This window comes from Hordeum vulgare, chromosome 3H (assembly GCF_904849725.1).
Source record: "Hordeum vulgare subsp. vulgare chromosome 3H, MorexV3_pseudomolecules_assembly, whole genome shotgun sequence".
NCBI classification, from domain to species: domain Eukaryota; kingdom Viridiplantae; phylum Streptophyta; class Magnoliopsida; order Poales; family Poaceae; genus Hordeum; species Hordeum vulgare.
Genome location: NC_058520.1, coordinates 8,542,711 through 8,564,150, shown reverse-complemented (window position 1 = coordinate 8,564,150; position 21,440 = coordinate 8,542,711). Strand labels below are relative to the sequence as shown.

Below are 21,440 nucleotides of genomic sequence, written 5' to 3'. Positions count from 1 at the left end.
ATACTACTGTATCTACTTAAATCGTCAGTGAAGTAAGAACATAACGATATCCACCGCGTGCCTTAGCACTCATTGGACTGCACACATCAAAAATGTATTATTCCCAACAAGTTACTCTCTTGTTTCATGTGGCATGTTTTGCCTGTCTCAAGTGATTCAAAATCAAGCGAGTCCAAACGATCCATCTCTCATGGAGTTTCTTCATGCATTTATACCAACAGGTATGGTTTGCATGTCTCAAACGTTTTAAAAATGAGTGAGTACAAAGATCCATCAGCATGGAGTTTCTACATGCATTTTATACCAACATGACTCAAGTGGCAGTGCCACAACTAAGTGGTACTACCATTATTACTATGTATCTTTTGGCACCAATATCATGAACATGTGTAACACTACGATCGAGATTCAATAAACCATTGAGGGTAATTATTCAAGCAAATAGAACAACTATTATTCTCTTTAAATGAATAATCATATTTGCAATAAACATGATCCAATCATGTTCATGCTCAACGCAAACACCAAATAATAATTATTTAGGTTTTACCACCAATCCCGATGATAGAGGGAGCGTGCGATGTTTGATCACATCAACCTTAGAAACACTTCCAACACTTATCGTCACCTCGTCTTTAGCTAGTATCCGTTTATACCGTAGCTTTCATTTCGTGTTACTAATCACTTAGCAACCGAACCGGTATAAAATACCCTCGTGCTACTAGGAATACTAGTAAAGTACACATCAACATCATGTATATCAAATATACTTCTTTCGACTTTGCCAGCCTTCTTATCTACCAAGCATCTAGGGTAACTCCTCCTCAGTGACTGTTCTCTTCATAACAGAAGCACTTAGTCTCGGGTTTGGGTTTAATCTTGGGTCTCTTTATCAGTGCAGCAACTGTTTTGCCGTTTCACGAAGTATCCCTTCTAGCCCTTGCCTTTCTTGAAACTTAGTGGTTTTACTAACCATCAACTATTGATGCTCCTTCTTGATTTCTACTTTCGCAGTGTCAAACATCGCGAATCTCTCAAGGATCATTGTATATATCCTTGATATGTCATAGTTCATCACGAAGCTCTCACAGCTTGGTGGCAGTGACTTTGGAGAACCATCACTATCTCATCTGGAAGATTAACTCCCGCTTGATTCAAGCGATTGTCGTACTCAAGCAATCTGAGCACACGCTCAACGATTGAGCTTTTCTCCTTTACTTTGTGGACAAAGAATCTTGTCGGAGGTCTCATACCTCTTAACAAGGGCACAAGCATGAAATCACAATTTCATCTCTTTAGAACATCCCTTATGTTCCGTGACGTTTCAAAACGTCTTCGGCGCCTTGCTTCTAAGCCATTAAGTATTTTGCACTAAACTATCGTGTAGTCATCAGAAACGTGTATGTCGGATGATCACAACATCTACAAACGACGCTCGAGGTGCAGTATACCGAGTGGTGCATTAAGGACATAAGCCTTCTGCGCAGCAACGAGGACAATCCTCAGTTTTACAGACTTAGTCCGCAAAGTTTGCTAGTATCAATTTTCAATTAAATTTTCTCTAGGAACATATAAAACAATAGAGCTATAACGCAAGCTACATCGTAATTCGCAAAGACCATTAGACTATGTTCATGATGATTAGTTCAATTAATCATATTACTTAAGAACTCCCACTCAAAAAGTACATCTCTCTAGTCATTTGAATGGTACATGATCCAAATCCACTATCTCAAGTCCGATCATCACGTGAGTCGAGAATAGTTTCAGTGGTAAGCATCTCTATGCTAATCATATCAACTATACGATTCATGCTCGACCTTTCGGTCTCTTGTGTTCCGAGGCCATGTCTGTACATGCTAGGCTCGTCAAGTTTAACCCGAGTGTTCCGCGTGTGCAACTGTTTTGCATCCGTTGTATGTGAACGTTGAGTCTATCACACCCGATCATCACGTGGTGTCTCGAAACGAAGAACTGTCACAACGGTGCACAGTCGGGGAGAACACAATTTCGTCTTGAAATTTTAGTGAGAGATCACCTAATAATGCTACCGTCGTTCTAAGCAAGATAAGGTGCATAAAGGATTAACATCACATGCAATTCATAAGTGACATGATATGGCCATCATTATGTGCTTCTTGATCTCCATCACCAAAGCACCGGCACGATCTTCTTGTCACCCGCGCCACACCATGATCTCCATCATCACGATCTCCATCAACGTGTTGCCATCGGGGTTGTCGTGCTACTCATGCTATTACTACTAAAGCTACGTCCTAGCAATATAGTAAACGCATCTGCAATCACAAACGTTAGTTTAAAGACAACGCTATGGCTCCTGCCGGTTGCCGTACCATCGACGTGCAAGTCGATATTAACTATTACAACATGATCATCTCATACATCCAATATATCACATCACGTCGTTGGCCATATCACATCACAAGCATACCCTGCAAAAACAAGTTAGACGTCCTCTAATTGTTGTTGCATGTTTTACGTGGTTGCCATGGGTATCTAGTAGGATCGCATCTTACTTATGCAAACACCACAACGGAGATGTATGCATTGCTATTTAACCTCTCTCCAAGGACCTCCTCGGTCAAATCCGATTCAACTAAAGTTGGAGAAACGGACACTCGTCAGTCATCTTTGAGCAACGGGGTTGCTCGTAGCGATGAAACCAGTCTCTCGTAAGCGTACGAGTAATGTCGGTCCGAGCCGCTTCGATCCAACAATACCGCGGAATCAAGAAAAGACTAAGGAGGGCAGCAAATCGCACATCACCGCCCACAAAAAACTTTTGTGTTCTACTCGAGATAACATCTACGCATGAACCTAGCTCTGATACCACCGTTGGGGAACGTCGCATGGGAAACAAAATTTTCCTACGCGCACGAAGACCTATCATGGTGATGTCCATCTACGAGAGGGGATTTCCGATCTACGTATCCTTGTAGATCGCACAACACAAGCGTTAATAAATGCGGTTGATGTAGTGGAACGTCCTCACGTCCCTCGATCCGCCCCGCGAACCGTCCCATGAACCGTCCCGCGATCCGTCCCACGATCCGCTCCGATCTAGTGGCCGAACGGACGGCACCTCCGCGTTCAGCACACGTACAGCTCGACGATGATCTCGGCCTTCTTGATCCAGCAAGAGAGACGGAGAGGTGGATGAGTTCTCCGGCAGCGTGACGGTGCTCCGGAGGTTGGTGGTGATCTAATCTCAGCAGGGCTCCGCCCGAGCTCCGTAGAAACGCGATCTAGAGGTAAAACCGTGGAGGTATGTAGTCGGCCTGCCGTGGAAAAGTTGTCTCAAATCAGCCCTAAAACCTCCGTAAATATAGGTGGGAGGGGAGGGGCCTTGCCTTGGGGCTCAAGGAGCCCCAAGGGGTTCGGCCGGACCAAGGGGGAGAGTCCTCCCCTTCCAATCCTAGTCCAATGACTAGGATTGGAAGGTGGAGTCCTTCTCCAGTTTCCCTTTTTTTCTCTTTGATTTTTCTTTCTCCTGCGCATAGGGCTTCTTGGGCTGTCCCACCAGCCCACTAAGGGCTGGTGTGGCATCCCTAAGGCCTATGGGCTTTCCCCGGGTGGGCTTGCCCCCCCCCCCCCCCAGTGAACATCCGGAACCCATTCGTCATTCCCGGTACATTCCCGGTAACTCCGAAAACCTTTCGGTAATCAAATGAGGTCATCTTATATATCAATCTTCGTCTCCGGACCATTCCGGAAACCCTCGTGATGTCCGTGATCTCATCCAGGACTCCGAACAACATTCGGTAACCAACCATATAACTCAAATACGCATAAAACAACATCGAACCTTAAGTGTGCAGACCCTGCGGGTTCGAGAACTATGTAGACATGACCCAAGGGACTCCTCAGTCAATATCCAATAGCGGGACCTGGATTCCCATATTGGATCCTACATATTCTATGAAAATCTTATCGTTTGAACCTTAGTGCCAAGGATTCATATAATCCCGTATGTCATTCCCTTTGTCCTTCGGTATGTTACTTGCCCGAGATTCGATCGTCAGTATCCGCATACCTATTTCAATCTCGTTTACCGGCAAGTCTCTTTACTCGTTCCGTAATACAAGATCCGGCAACTTACACTAAGTCACATTGCTTGCAAGGCTTGTGTGTGATGTTGTATTACAGAGTGGGCCCCGAGATACCTCTCCGTCATACGGAGTGACAAATCTCAGTCTTGATCCATACTAACTCAACGAACACCTTTGGAGATACCTGTAGAGCATCATTATAGTCACTCAGTTACGTTATGACGTTTGATACACACAAAGCATTCCTCCGGTGTCAGTGAGTTATATGATCTCATGGTCATAGGAACATACTTGACACGCAGAAAACAGTAGCAACAAAATGACACGATCAACATGCTACGTCTATTAGTTTGGGTCTAGTCCATCACATGATTCTCCTAATGATGTGATCCCATTATCAAGTAACAACACTTGCCTATGGCCAGGAAACCTTGACCATCTTTGAGCAACGAGCTAGTCAACTAGAGGCTTACTAGAGACAGTGTTTTGTCTATGTATCCACACAAGTATTGTGTTTCCAATTAATACAATTATAGCATGGATAATAAACGATTATCATGAACAAAGAAATATAATAATAACTAATTTATTATTGCCTCTAGGGCATATTTCCAACACTTGGGCCGTCTCCCCCCAAAACACTAGCCTATTCAGCGGGAAAAAAAGCGTGTGAAACGCAATTCGGACCGGAGCCCAGTGGTCCGATGGAAGCATGAAACTCGTCATCGGTCGTTGATGATCGGTGGTACTCTGCGGTGGGGGTTGAGTGGTGTGGGTTCGCGACCCTTGAGGCTCGACCGGGACAGCGGATGCTCGACGCAGTAATAGCACCGAGGCGTGCGGTACGCACGGGACATGGAGACGGGCCAGGGCTCTGGTGGTCATACATGTGGTGAGACAACTGCGAATTTGACTCGGGATGACTACAAGCAATGGTGAAATTTCTTCAAGTTTCAGACAGGCGGTGAAGGAAGAGCGATGATGTTGAGTTCAGGAAAAGAAGCAACTACAAGTTGCAGGTGGAGTCACATGGAGTCTTTGGAGTAGCGACGTGCTCATGGGATAAGTTCAAGTCCAATGTACATGGAAGTTTGATTCATGGACGAATTTAAGGTGGTGGAGAATATTTGCCAAGTTGGAGTTTGTTAGAGTTGTGTCGAATATTGTGTACAAGGTAGGTTACAGTTGGACTTGTAGTTGTATTGTGTTTAGATAGGATATGGAGTCGTGTCCAAGCAGGACACTTATATCCTAGGCCTCTCATATATAGCGGGGGTAGACACACGATGTAACTTATGCCAACATAATAGCACAGGCGTGCAGGGGGAGCCGGCGGCGTGTGCCGGCGTCCAGGACGGTCAGGGTGCGTTATTATGACGGTGTCACGGGGAGGAGCGTCCGTAGTCATGCCCCCAAGGATGTAGCCATATGGGTGAACCTCGTTAGCAAATCTCGGTGTCGTGCTCGTGTGATTGCTTGGTCCTCGAATGATTGACGGAGTGCCTCGGATTTATTCTAACATTAGATCGTCTTTACGTAGTGCTGGTTTCTTCACAGAGTACAAAAGCATAAGAATGGTCCAACATTAGATCATCTTTACGTAGTGCTGGTTTCTTCACAGAGTACAAAAGCATAAGAATGGTCCACTGCTGCACCAGTTCCCTGATCGTTCCTTCCTCCAGGTTGGTTTCAGTGAATCCTTCATCTTTCTCCACATCTCCATCTTTCTTGGAATCATCTGGTCCAGTTACCTCCTGGCCGCAAGGTACTCCGGTGAAGGCATTTGGTCCATGGCAATTGCATGCACGCCCGCTTCGCAACCAAAAGGGTTTGCGTCCTCGTTAGACGGCTACAAACGCACATACCAGTTGTATGCATGATGAACTAACATAACATAGCCGCCGTATTGTTTAAGCATACATGTGTACCGCGGGGGGTGTTATTAAGCCGTGCACTAGCGACGGGTGCCTCCTCTTGAGGTTGTTTGCGGTGATCCCTTATGTCCGCGGCAGTGATCCCTTACGTCCGCGGCCTCGATGCCGGACGTCCTCGGCGATGTCTTCTATGGTAGATCGGTGACGGCGATCCTGTACGGGGGCGCCTCCTCCCGACTCGACCCGTTGGCGGCGGCAAGACATGTCGATTCGTATCCGTCGACGGCGTCTCCTCCATACATGATCCATCGGCGACAAGTAGATCGAGGGGATGGTGCGTGCATTGGCGGCGGCGTTTCTAGGAGATCGAGAAGGAGACCTAACCCACGCTTGTAAGTCTGTTTGTTTGGTAGAGAGAAAATCAAGAAAGTCGGGAGAGGAGAATAATGAGACCACTATAAAAGTAGAGATTTTGTTTTGGAAGGTTATCGAGAAAAATCGTATGTCTGTTTTCTCGGAAGGTAATGTCATATATATGGTATGATTTCTGAATTCTTAATTATTTATGATGTGTGTTTTCTCGAAAGATGACCTCATATATATATATATATGTGATAAATTTCTGAATTCTTAATTACCTATTATTTACGTGATTAAATCGAATCATCACCTGTCAAAGCAAACACAAAACAAAATCTTCCACTTTAATGATGGATTTGGTTTTTAATAAGAGGAAGAAAATAAACTAATAAAAATGGACGGTGCACCATGTCATTATTCCTTGCCATGTGGACTTTTTCATCATCATATTTACTTATCCACTAAGTATAGCCATCCATGAAACTCGCCTTCAAACTGCCACGATCAAAAGGGTCCAAAATTACTCCTTGTTTGCATCTTGTACACGTACATCTAATCTGATTATCTCTACTATTAAAGCAGGATCGAACGTCGTGATGGTTCAACCAGCTGGATGGTTCGACCTCCCATCCCACCCATCGATCGCATGCAGTAAAAAAATCGCTAGATCCCGCCGCAGAACGAGTCCACCTTTCCCACCCCTTGTCGCTAGAAAAAAACTGCCACTTTCCCACCCCACCTCTTCCCACCCCTCGTTCCCGATCTCGTCTCTCTCCTTCCAAAAATCATCCCACCAGAGAGAGGAAGAAGCACAGCCAAGGCACCAAGGAGGAGTCCTCCTCCTCCCCCTACCCCCTCCCCGGCTCCCCCCTTCTCCTCCCCTCGCCGCCCTACCCCCTCCCCGGCTCCCCCCTTCTCCTCCCCTCGCCGCATGGATCCGCACGGATCCGTCGGCGGAGGGGTCTCTAGCGCGGCGGCGGCTCAACTTCGAGGGGATCTGCTTTGAGCGGGGTCAACGGCCGGGGAGTATGGATCTAGGGGAGGAGGAGGATGACTCCGTTCCCGTATGGATCTAGGGGAGGAGGATGTTCTTGCTGCTTGTGATCCCATATGGATCTAGGGGATGAGGATGCCTCCAATCCCGTGCCTTCCGCCCGCCGTGAAAGAGGGAGAGCTAGGAGAGAGGGAGGACCGCAGCGACGGTGCGGGGCTAATTGCCAACACAGAAAGAGGCAGCCATGGTTCCAGCGCATGGTGCCGTAGTTGGGAGGCGCTGCTGCTGCTAAGACTGTTGGGGCTCCTTCTTCCCTTGCGGTGCTCGTAGTGGCCACGGTCTTGGCAATGGATGAAGCAACCCACCCCACACCCTCCTCTACAGGATGCCCCCACCTTTTCCAGTGTCATCCCCTTCGCATGCCCTCGTGACGGCAGCAGGGGGCGGCCGCCCCGGGCTCCCAAGATCCAAGGGGCCCTCCCCAAACACGTGTCTACCCATGGGCCTGTTCCGCAAAGAAGCGAAGATCAGGGGCGCGACCACGCAGGTTTCCTTCAATCACGCAGATGCAGCCTTCCTCCAATCCTGATTTGCGAAGGTCACATATACCCATTACCTCGCGATTGTATATCCTTCCAAATACAGGTCCCTGTTTCCTATTCCCGATCCCCAATCGTGAGTCGATGTTGTCGTTTCTCTCGCTGGTAGAAATCAACGATTACGAGTTTCTTAAGGCCAGGCAATCTCTATTCCGGGCCCTAATAGTTGGATGACAATGCATAGTCCAGCGTATTTATGGCCCTAATCGCTCGATGACAATGCATAGTCCAGCGTCTCCCTCCATCCGTCCTGGTGGCCTCATCGTTGAGCACGAGCACATGATTGACAACGATCCAACCGATTCAGGTACACCATATTACCTTACCTACCCCACACACGTATATTGCTAATTTAGTATTTTACTTTGGCATTCATGATGAATACCTTGCATCGTTCTAACATATGTATGTTGCTACTATTCGTGTACAATCCATGGTTTCCAGCGCCATGCTTTTCGCTTTGTTCTTTCTTTCTTTTACTTGAACATCTGCAACTTTCCTTTACTCCGTCTTCATCAAGGAAAATATGCACCTGCTGCATTATAGTAAAAAAACAGGGTATGTTGATTTGTACCATTTTCGTATTTCTTTGAATTCATTAGAACCCCAATTCACCGTAATTACATGCTACTGCCACAATGCGTCAAGCAGAGACTGTCCTAGGCATTGGCTGATAGGTCTCACAAGATGATCACGCTCGCACAACAGTATAGATCATATGCCTCTATTTCAAAAAAACTGTGTAGATCAGATGCCAGCGCAAATGAACGAATGGAAGCTCAGTATAAATATTGTATTAATTACTATTGTTATAACGATTGTATCAAAGGGGCCCTAAATTTTATTTCGCCACGGCCCCCAAAATCTCAGGGCCGGCCCTGAATCTCGATCGCCGCCGTGCTTGCCGCAGCATCCCGCGCGAATATGAATTCATAGAGGTGCGGACGCAGCGGAGACACACATGGCGACGTCGTTGGGAATGGTGCGGCCTCGTCTCCTAGGTATGTTATCCATCCATGTCTGCTAATTTCCGTTCTTGGTATTATTTTCTGCTGATACAAATACTCATGTTGATTATTGCTGGCAATTTCTTTTTGCACACAATTAAGCTTTTTAGTAGTGCAGAGTGAACACCAGGAATATAAATAGTTTCAGAAATTACATATGTTTGTAAGATGCTTCGAATAGTCGACATCACTGAATTGTACATCTAAAATTCATTTGCATAAATTAACTGAAGTTTGTTACAAATTTTGTATCATATTCAGGTTAAGTTTAGTTCATATATGCCATTCAGTGAGCTTTGGTCGACCATTCTTTTTTCTCCTATATTGTTCGTGATCTCATTATGAACAAAAATCCAATTTTTGTCTGGGTCGTCTTAATCAAATAGCCATTGTACTTGAATGCAAAATAAGTTCAAAGTAGGCTATTCATTGTCATATTTCCATATTTTTAGTTCTAATGTCTTTTGTATTTGTACAGTATTGGGCGCTTACATACAATATGTTAACTTATGCAGAGGAGAAGTGCCCCATCACTCGAGGCTAGGTACAGCCTAATATTCTTATGCAACATTATCCGGTCTGGACCATGTCTTACAAGATTAAACTTGGAATTTTGCTTCGGTTTCAAAATTTTCTTTAATGAAATTTCCATGCCTTTGTTTGTTTTGAAAAAGCCATGATTTTACCACAGAATGAAAAGTTCATGTGTAGTCATAGTAGCAGTACTTTAGCATTTAATGGTGTTCACACGAATAGAAATTTGGCTGCCAAGATCTCATGTAAGCAAAAATAAATATTGCCTCATTGTTCGTCATTTGTCTGGTTGTGGTCATAGTGTATTTTAAGGTCATATAACTTTGTATCCTTGGGAATTACATATTCACATGTATGTATAGAGACTAACATTAAGTTTGTTTCAGCCTTTGGGTCTACTGGAAAGTTCCTGGTACTCAGAATATTTTATCACATCATGCGGGAATAAAAAACCAAAAAAATCCTAGACATATAAATAGTTTGTTGTAAATCCATTAAACAACGCCTGCCAGGAGTAATATCAAAGGCTCTTCTCTCCTTCTATCAAGAAGATCAGGCCGGAACCCTAGCTATCTAGCCCGACGCCATGGAGACCATAGGAGGACCTGAACCCGGCCATGGATGGCGCGGATCAAATCCACAGGAGGTGGATCCTCCAAGACCTACCTCCTCCCCCCATGCATTTTTCGGTATAAAAGGTTGATCACTGCACAACAGTTGTGTTTCTTTGGGGTTTGGTGTCTGATTTTATCGTGTCTTTTTGCCAGGCACTAGATTTTGTGGTGAGCGAGGCAAAAAGGTATAAGATGCGGTTAATATTGTCACTATGTAATAACTGGGAAGATTATGGAGGGAAGGCACAGTATGTAAGTGTTGGGGAACGTCGCAAGGGAAACAAAAAATTTCCTACGCGCACGAATACCTATCATGGTGATGTCCATCTACGAGAGGGGATGTGTGATCTACGTACCCTTGTAGACCGTACAACAGAAGCGTTAGTGAACGCGGTTGATGTAGTGGAACGTCCTCACGTCCCTCGATCCGCCCCGCGAACCGTCCCGCGATCAGTCCCACGATCTAGTGCCGAACGGACGGCACCTCCGCGTTCAGCACACGTACAGCTCGACGATGATCTCGGCCTTCTTGATCCAGCAAGAGAGACGGAGAGGTAGAAGAGTTCTCCGGCAGCGTGACGGTGCTCCGGAGGTTGGTGATGATCTTGTCTCGGTAGGGCTCTGCCCGAGCTCCGCAGAAACGCGATCTAGAGGTAAAACCGTGGAGATATGTGGTCGGGCTGCCGTGGCAAAGTTGTGTCAAATCAGCCCTAAAACCTCCGTATATATAGGGGGAGGAGGGGGAGCCTTGCCTTGGGGTCCAAGGACTCCCAAGGGGGTCGGCCGAGCCTAAGGGGGGAACCCTCCCCTTCCAAACCGAGTCCAACTAGGTTTGGAAGGAGGAGGCCTTCCCCCTTTTCCCACCTCCTCTTTTTTTTCCTTTTCTCTTTGATTTTCTTCCTATGGCGCATAGGGCCTTCTTGGGCTGTCCCACCAGCCCACTAAGGGCTGGTTCGCCACCCCCAAGGCCTATGGGCTTCCCCTAGGTGGGTTGCCCCCCCCCCCCCCGGTGAACTCCCGGAACCTATTCGTCATTCCCGGTACATTCCCGATAACTCCGAAAACCTTCCGGTAATCAAATGAGGTCATCCTATATATCAATCTTCGTTTCCGGACCATTCCGGAAACCCTCGTGACGTCCCTGATCTCATTCGGGACTCCGAACAACATTCGGTAACCAACCATATAACTCAAATACGCCTAAAACAACGTCGAACCTTAAGTGTGCAGACCCTGCGGGTTCGAGAACTATGTAGACATGACCCGAGAGACTCCTCGGTCAATATCCAATAGCGGGAACTGGATGCCCATATTGGATCCTACATATTCTACGAAGATCTTTTCGTTTGAACCTCAGTGCCAAGGATTCATATAATCCCGTATGTCATTCCCTTTGTCCTTCGGTATGTTACTTGCCCGAGATTCGATCGTCAGTATCCGCATAGCTATTTCAATCTCGTTTACCGGCAAGTCTCTTTACTCGTTCCGTAATACAAGATACCGCAACTTACACTAAGTCACATTGCTTGCAAGGCTTGTGTGTGATGTTGTATTACCGAGTGGGCCCCGAGATACCTCTCCGTCACACGGAGTGACAAATCCCTGTCTCGATCCATACTAACTCAACGAACACCTTCGGAGATACCTGTAGAGCATCTTTATAGTCACCCGGTTACGTTGCGACGTTTGATACACACAAAGTATTCCTCCGGTGTCAGTGAGTTATATGATCTCATGGTCATAGGAACAAATACTTGACACGCAGAAAACAGTAGCAACAAAATGACATGGTCAACATGCTACGTCTATTAGTTTGGGTCTAGTCCATCACGTGATTCTCCTAATGACGTGATCCAGTTATCAAGCAACAACACCTTGTTCATAATCAGAAGACACTGATTATCTTTGATCAACTGGCTAGCCAACTAGAGGCTTGCTAGGGACAGTGTTTTGTCTATGTATCCACACATGTATATAAGTCTTCATTCAATACAATTATAGCATGGATAATAAACGATTATCTTGATACAGGAATTATAATAATAACTATATTTATTATTGCCTCTAGGACATAATTCCAACAGTCTCCCACTTGCACTAGAGTCAATAATCTAGCCCTCACATCATCATGCGAATTACATTGTAATAAATCTAACACCCATACAGTTCTGGTGTTGATCATGCTTTGCCCGTGGAAGAGGTTTAGTCAGCGGGTCTGCTACATTCAGATCCGTGGGCACTTTGCATATATTTACGTCCTCCCCTTCGACGTAGTCGCGGATGAGGTTGAAGCGTCGTTTGATGTGTCTGGACTTCTTGTGAAACCGTGGTTCCTTTGATAGGGCAATGGCACCCGTGTTGTCACAGAACAAGGTTATTGGATTCAGTGCGCTTGGCACCACTCCAAGATCCGTCATGAACTTCTTCATCCAGACACCCTCCTTAGCCGCCTCCGAGGAAGCCATGTACTCCGCTTCACATGTAGAATCTGCTACGACGCTCTGCTTGGAACTGCACCAGCTTACCACACCCCCATTAAGAATGAATACGTATCCGGTCTGCGACTTAGAGTCGTCCGGATCTGTGTCGAAGCTTGCATCGATGTAACCTTTTACGGCAAGCTCTTCATCACCTACATACACGAGAAACATATCCTTAGTCCTTTTTAGGTACTTCAGGATATTCTTGACCGTCGTCCAGTGATCCACTCCTGGATTACTCTGGAACCTACCTGCCATACTTATGGCCAGGCTAACGTCCGGTCTAGTGCACAGCATTGCATACATGATAGAACCTATGGCTGAAGCATAGGGGACGGTGCTCATATGCTCTCTATCCTCATCAGTTGCTGGGCACTGAGTCTTACTCAATCTCGTACCTTGTAAAACTGGCAAGAACCCTTTCTTGGACTGTTCCATTTTGTACCTCTTCAAAACTTTATCAAGGTATGTGCTTTGTGAAAGTCCTATCAGGCGTTTTGATCTATCCCTGTAGATCTTAATGCCTAGAATGTAAGCAGCTTCTCCTAGGTCCTTCATAGAGAAACTTTTATTCAAGTAATCCTTTATGCTCTCCAAAAACTCTGCGTTGTTTCCAATCAGCAATATGTCATCCACATATAATATTACAAACGCCACAGAGCTCCCACTCACTTTCTTGTAAATACAAGATTCTCCAACCACTTGTATAAACCCAAATGCTTTGATCACCTCATCAAAGCGTTTGTTCCAACTCCGAGATGCTTGCACCAATCCATAAATGGATCGCTGGAGCTTGCACACTTTGTTAGCATTCTTAGGATAGACAAAACCTTCGGGTTGCATCATATACAACTCTTCCTTAAGGAAAACGTTAAGGAACGCCGTTTTGACATCCATCTGCCAGATTTCATAATCGAAAAATGCAGCTATTGCTAACATGATTCTGACGGACTTAAGCATCGCTACGGGTGAGAATGTCTCATCGTAGTCAACTCCTTGAACTTGTGAAAAACCCTTTGCCACAAGTCGAGCTTTATAAACGGTCACATTGCCGTCAGCGTCCGTCTTCCTCTTAAAGATCCATTTGTTCTGAATGGCCTTGCGGCCCTCAGGTAGTACTTCCAAAGTCCACACTTTGTTCTCATACATGGATCCTATCTCGGACTTCATGGCTTCTAGCCATTTGTTGGAATCCGGGCCCACCATTGCTTCTTCATAACTTGCAGGTTCATTGTTGTCTAACAACATGATTGACAAGACGGGATTACCATACCACTCTGGAGTAGCACATGGTCTCGTTGACCTGCATGGTTCGATAGAAACTAGAACCGGAGTTTCATGATCATCATCATTAACTTCCTCCTCAACCGGCGTCGCAACGACAGAGGTTTCCCCTTGCCCTGCGCCACCATCTAGAGGGATGAGAGGTTCGACAACCTCATCAAGTTCTATCTTCCTCCCACTCAATTCTCTCGAGAGAAACTCCTTCTCGAGAAAAGCTCCATTTTTAGCAACAAACACTTTGCCCTCGGATTTGAGATAGAAGGTGTACCCAACTGTCTCTTTTGGGTAACCTATGAAGATGCACTTTTCCGCTTTGGGTTCCAGCTTTTCAGGCTGAAGCTTTTTGATATAAGCATCACATCCCCACACTTTAAGAAACGACAACTTTGGCCTTTTGCCATACCACAGTTCGTATGGTGTCGTCTCAACGGATTTTGATGGTGCCCTATTTAAAGTGAATGCAGCTGTTTCTAATGCATAACCCCAAAACGATAACGGCAAATCGGTAAGAGACATCATAGATCGCACCATCTCTAATAAAGTACGATTACAACGTTCGGACACACCATTACGCTGTGGCGTTCCAGGCGGTGTCAACTGTGAAACAATTCCACATTGTCTTAAGTGAGCACCAAACTCGAAACTCAGATATTCACCCCCACGATCAAACCGTAGGAACTTGATCTTTTTGTTACGATGATTTTCAACTTCACTCTGAAATTGCTTGAAATTTTCAAATGTTTCAGACTTGTGCTTCATTAAGTAGACATAACCATATCTACTCAAATCGTCAGTGAAGGTGAGAAAATAATGATATCCGCCGCGTGCCTCTACGCTCATCGGACCACACACATCGGTATGTATGATTTCCAATAAGTCACTTGCACGCTCCATTGTTTCGGAGAACGGAGTTTTAGTCATCTTGCCCATGAGGCATGGTTCGCACGTGTCAAGTGAATCAAAGTCAAGTGACTCCAAAAGTCCATCGGCATGGAGTTTCTTCATGCGCTTTACACCAATATGACCTAAGCGACAGTGCCACAAAAATATGGCGCTATCATTGTTAACTCTAACTCTTTTGGTCTCAATGTTATGTATGTGTGTATCGCTATCAAGATTCAATATGAATAATCCTCTCACATTGGGTGCATGACCATAAAAGATGTTACTCATAGAAATAGAACAACCATTATTCTCTGACTTAAAAGAGTAACCGTCTCGCAATAAACAAGATCCAGATATAATGTTCATACTCAACGCAGGCACTAAATAACAATGATTCAAGTTCATAACTAATCCTGATGGTAACTGAAGTGAAACTGTGCCGACGGCGATTGCATCAACCTTGGAACCATTTCCTACGCACATCGTCACTTGATCTTTCGCCAGCCTTCGTCTATTCCGCAGTTCCTGTTTCGAGTTGCAAATATGAGCAACAGAACCGGTATCGAATACCCAGGCATTACTACGAGAGCCGGTTAAGTACACATCAATAACATGTATATTAAATATACCTGATTTTTCTTTGGCCGCCTTCTTATCAGCCAGATACTTGGGGCAATTGCGCTTCCAGTGAACCATACCCTTGCAATAGTAACACTTTGTTTCAGGCTTAGGTCCAGCTTTGGGTTTCTTCGTCGGATTGGCAACAGGCTTGCCGCTCTTCTTTGAATTACCCTTCTTGCCTTTGCCGTTTCTCTTGAAACTAGTGGTCTTATTCACCATCAACACTTGATGCTCTTTACGGAGTTCAGACTCTGCGACTCTCAACATTGAAAACAATTCGCCGGGAGACTTGTTCATCCCTTGCATGTTGTAGTTCAACACAAAGCCTTTATAGCTTGGCGGCAGTGATTGAAGGATTCTGTCAGTGATAGCTTCTTCCGGGAGTTCAATCCCCAGCTTAGCTAGACGGTTTGAGTACCCAGACATTTTGAGCACATGTTCACTGACAGACGAGTTCTCCTCCATCTTGCAAGCATAGAATTTATCGGAGGTCTCATACCTTTCGATCCGGGCGTTCTTCTGAAAGATAAACTTCAACTCCTGGAACATCTCAAATGCTCCATGACGCTCAAAGTGACGTTGAAGTCCCGGTTCTAAGCCATACAAGACTGCACATTGAACTACTGAGTAGTCCTCCTTACGTGCTAACCAAGCGTTCTTAACATCCTGATCAGCCGTAGCGGGTGGTTCATCTCCTAGCGCATCATTAAGGACATAATCCTTCTTCCCAGCTTGTAAGATTAGCTTAAGATTACGAGCCCAGTCTACAAAGTTGCTTCCATCATCTTTCAACTTAGCTTTCTCTAGGAACGTATTAAAATTCAGGGTGACTGTCGCGTGAGCCATGATCTACAACACAAATATATTCAAAGTGGACTTAGACTATGTTCAAGATAATTAGAGTTTAACTTAATCAAATTACTCGCTAAACTCCCACTCAAAAAGTACATCTCTCTAGTCATTTGAGTGGTTCATGATCCACTTACACTAGCTCAAGTCCGATCATCACGTGAGTTGAGCATAGTTTCAGTGGTAAGCATCCCCATGCTAATCATATCATCTATATGATTCATGATCGACCTTTCGGTCTCATGTGTTCCGAGGCCATGTCTGCACATGCTAGGCTCGTCAAGCTTAACCCGAGTGTTCCGTGTGCGCAACTGTTTTGCACCCGTTGTATGTGAACGTTGAGTCTATCACACCCGATCATCACGTGGTGTCTGGAAACGACGAACTGTAGCAACGGTGCACAGTCGGGGAGAACACAATTTCATCTTGAAATTTTAGTGAGAGATCACCTCATAATGCTACCATCGTTCTAAGCAAAATAAGGTGCATAAAAGGATTAACATCACATGCAATTCATAAGTGACATGATATGGCCATCATCACGTGCTCCTTGATCTCCATCACCAAGCACCGGCACGATCTTCTTGTCACCGGCGCCACACCATGATCTCCATCAACGTGTCACCATCGGGGTTGTCGTGCTACTCATGCTATTATTACTAAATCTACATCCTAGCAAAATAGTAAACGCATCTGCAAGCACAAACATTAGTATAAAGACAACCCTATGGCTCCTGTCGGTTGCCGTACCATCGACGTGCAAGTCGATATTATCTATTACAACATGATCATCTCATACATCCAATATATCACATCACATCGTTGGCCATATCACATCAGAAGCATACCCTGCAAAAACAAGTTAGACGTCCTCTAATTTTGTTGTTGCATGTTTTACGTGGTGACCATGGGTATCTAGTAGGATCGCATCTTACTTACGCAAACACCACACCGGAGATATATGAGTTGCTATTTAACATCATCCAAGGACCTCCTCGGTCAAATCTGATTCAACTAAAGTTGGAGAAACTGACACTTGCCAGTCATCTTTGAGCAATGGGGTTACTCGTAGCGATGAAACCAGTCTCTCGTAAGCGTACGAGTAATGTCGGTCCAAGCCGCTTCAATCCAACAATACCGTGGAATCAAGAAAAGACTAAGGAGGGCAGCAAAACGCACATCACCGCCCACAAAAACTTTTGTGTTCTACTCGAGAAGACATCTACGCATGAACCTAGCTCATGATGCCACTGTTGGGGAACGTCGCAAGGGAAACAAAAAATTTCCTACGCGCACGAATACCTATCATGGTGATGTCCATCTATGAGAGGGGATGTGTGATCTACGTACCCTTGTAGACCGTACAGCAGAAGTGTTAGTGAACGCGGTTGATGTAGTGGAACGTCCTCACGTCCCTCGATCCACCCCGTGAACCGTCCCGCGATCAGCCACACGATCTAGTGCCGAACGGACGACACCTCCGCGTTCAGCACACGTACAGCTCGACGATGATCTCGGCCTTCTTGATCCAGCAAGAGAGACGGAGAGGTAGAAGAGTTCTCCGGCAGCGTGACGGTGCTCCGGAGGTTGGTGATGATCTTGTCTCGGCAGGGCTCCGCCCGAGATCCGCAGAAACGCGGTCTAGAGGTAAAACCGTGGAGATATGTGGTCGGGCTGCCGTGGCAAAGTTGTGTCAAATCAGCCCTAAAACCTCCGTATATATAGGGGGAGGAGGGGGAGCCCTGCCTTGGGGTCCAAGGACTCCCAAGGGGGTCGGCCGAGCCTAAGGGGGGAACCCTCCCCTTCCAAACCGAGTCCAACTAGGTTTGGAAGGAGGGGTCCTTCCCCCTTTTCCCACCTCCTTTTTTTTTCTTTTCTCTTTGATTTTCTTCCTATGACGCATAGGGCCTTCTTGGGCTGTCCCACCAGCCCACTAAGGGTTGGTGCACCACCCCCAAGGCCTATGGGCTTCCCCTGGGTGGGTTCCCCCCCCCCCCCCCCCCGGTGAACTCCCGGAACCCATTCGTCATTCCCGGTACATTCCCGGTAACTCCGAAAACCTTCCGGTTATCAAATGAGGTCATCCTATATATCAATCTTCATTTCCGGACCATTCTGAAAACCCTCGTGACGTCCGTGATCTCATCCGGGACTCCGAACAACATTCGGTAACCAACCATATAACTCAAATACGCATAAAACAACGTCGAACCTTAAGTGTGCAAACCCTGCGGGTTCGAGAACTATGTAGACATGACCCGAGATACTCCTCGGTCAATATCCAATAGCGGGACCTGGATGCCCATATTGGATCCTACATATTCTTCGAAGATCTTATCGTTTGAACCTCAGTGCCAAGGATTCATATAATCCCGTATGTCATTCCCTTTGTCCTTCGGTATGTTACTTGCCCGAGATTCGATCGTCAGTATCCGCATACCTATTTCAATCTCGTTTACCGGCAAGTCTCTTTACTCGTTCCGTAATACAAGATCCCACAACTTACACTAAGTCACATTGCTTGCAAGGCTTGTGTGTGATGTTGTATTACCGAGTGGGCCCCGAGATACCTCTCCGTCACACAGAGTGACAAATCCCAGTCTCGATCCATACTAACTCAACGAACACCTTCGGAGATACCTGTAGAGCATCTTTATAGTCACCCAGTTACGTTGCGACGTTTGATACACACAAAGTATTCCTCCGGTGTCAGTGAGTTATATGATCTCATGGTCATAGGAACAAATACTTGACACCCAGAAAACTGTAGCAACAAAATTACACGATCAACATGCTACGTTTATTAGTTTGGGTCTAGTCCATCACGTGATTCTCCTAATGACGTGATCCAGTTATCAAGCGACAACACCTTGTTCATAATCAGAAGACACTGATTATCTTTGATCAACTGGCTAGCCAACTAGAGGTTTGCTAGGGACAGTGTTTTGTCTATGTATCCACACATGTATATAAGTCTTCATTCAATACAATTATAGCATGGATAATAAACGATTATCTTGATACAGGAATTATAATAATAACTATATTTATTATTGCCTCTAGGACATAATTCCAACAGTAAGATGGGGCAAGGAGGCTGGCGTGGATCTTACTTCTGACGATGACTTCTTCTCTGATCCAACACTTAAAGGGTACTACAAAGCTTTTGTTGAGGTAAATTTCTGGTTCCTTCCCTCAGATAGCCATCGAAAATGGGTTCTTGATATCTATCATGTTGCGTGACCAATGGAAATCATAATATGCTTAGCTATATGATATGACACCAACAAATTGTTATTGCTAATTGAGGTTTACCTAGGTAGACCCACCCCCCTCCACAAAACATAGAAGGGCAACGTATACCCACCTCGTACTTTACACTGCAGGCCGCCGTACGTACGTAATACGAGGTGGGTACAATGCGAGGTGCTTACGGCGGTATGTTAGTGTACAATACGAGGTGGGTATACGTTTCCCCTTCTATGTTTTGTGTCTAAGTGTTGCTAATTTTAGTTTGCCATCTCTAAATTCTGTAGTACTGTATTCCTATTATACCAGAGTTTCAATATTGTGCATATGTTTCCTTTGTTTAGGCTGTTTTGTCAAGAATAAACACAATCACAAATGAGGCCTACAAAGACGATCCTACTATCCTTTGCCTGGGAGCTGATTAACGAGCCGCGTTGCCCTTCAGATCCATCATGCGATACGCTGCAGGTCCTTTATTGTGGTCTTATTTTTGTGAACTTTTACGTTCCATGTATGTTTGTCCACTGTGCATTTTGAAGAAATTGGGTTCTTGTAGGCATGGATAGAAGAGATGGCATCTTACTCAAGTCTATAGATACTAGATACGGTGCACCTGGTGGATATTGGTATTGAAGGGTATTATGGTCCGTCTACTCCCGAACTCTTGCTCATCAACCCAGATGATTATTCAGGGCATGTTGGAACGGACTTTATCAGGAACCATCAAGCAGTGGGAATTGATTTAGCTTCAGTTCATATTTATTCAAACACTTGGTAAGTCCTCATGTCTGATCCCACATAACATATACAGCTGAGTAGCTATAGCGGCTGAATTAAACCATTCACAGAAATACGTAATTTACTATCAGGGCTGAACTTGGGACTTTTTGCTAGGTTGCCTGACTCAATAGAGGAAAGACACGTTCATTTTGTAAACACTTGGATGCAACAACATATTGATGATGCAGCAAACTTGCTGGCCATGCCCATTGTGATCGGGGAGTTCGGATTATCACTGAAGGATGGCAAGTTTGAAAACGAGTTCCGCAAAACTTTCATGCAGACAGTGTACAACAATTTATTGGGCTCTTGGGAGAGTGGAATGGTTGGAAGAGGCTGCCTTCTATGGCAGCTCTTCCCTGAAGGTGCAGAACACATGGACGATGGTTATGAGTTATTTTTGCAAAATCACCATCCACATTCAACCTACTTGCAAATCATTCAAGGAAGCTAGAATGTTGAGAGCATGCTACTTCCCCTTCCCCTGCTACGGCTCCATTCGGTATACAGGAATGTCGCTGGAAGTTTTAAAGGACCAGTTTCCGTATGAATTTTCAAAGGATCAGTTTAGTATACATGGTTTTTGAAGCCAAGATTTTATTGTAAAGTTGAATGCCTTATGTATATCATGTACCCTAATAGCTGGAATCTGGTTCAAAAGAACGTGATACCATGAAAAAAAAAGGTAGAGATTGAATTGTGCAATAAAAATTTGCCCCTCCATCCTGCGGATATTATATTTGTGGCATTTTGTTTCCATTTTATGTACGTATTTGTTTGTCATATATGCATATGCAAACAAAGTCACATTGAATGGTACCCTCCATCTTGTTAGTTCCACAGATTACAAGTATCGTGCCACCTTCCTTCCACTCACCTTCATGATTGCACGGTATAACAAGAAAAAGAGTTATAAACAAAATGCATGCATGCATAAAATTCATATAAAAATTTGGCACGACCTTGTCTAAAATTAGGACATATCGAGTTTGCTTGAAATTCGCCGAAACGAAAATAAATTATCATATCGGCAAAACATAAGGAACTTACGGGGCATGTCACTCACACAAGTTCGTTCATATCGCAAACACACATATTCACATTCTTGAAATGCACAATTATTTACTCACCTATATCCCGAACGAGGTTGTGCACGGTTAGATCATTAGGCCTTAGCGACCTATATGGATCGAAAATGGATGGCTAAATAGCTAGCTAAATCTAGTTGTTGGGAGGAGAG

General features: G+C 45.1%; 1 pseudogene; it reads left to right on the top strand.

The window, feature by feature from the left end:
• Positions 1-9,153: 9,153 nt before the first annotated feature.
• Positions 9,154-20,900, top strand: LOC123439199 (annotated as a pseudogene).
• The last annotated feature ends 540 nt before the right edge of the window (positions 20,901-21,440 follow it).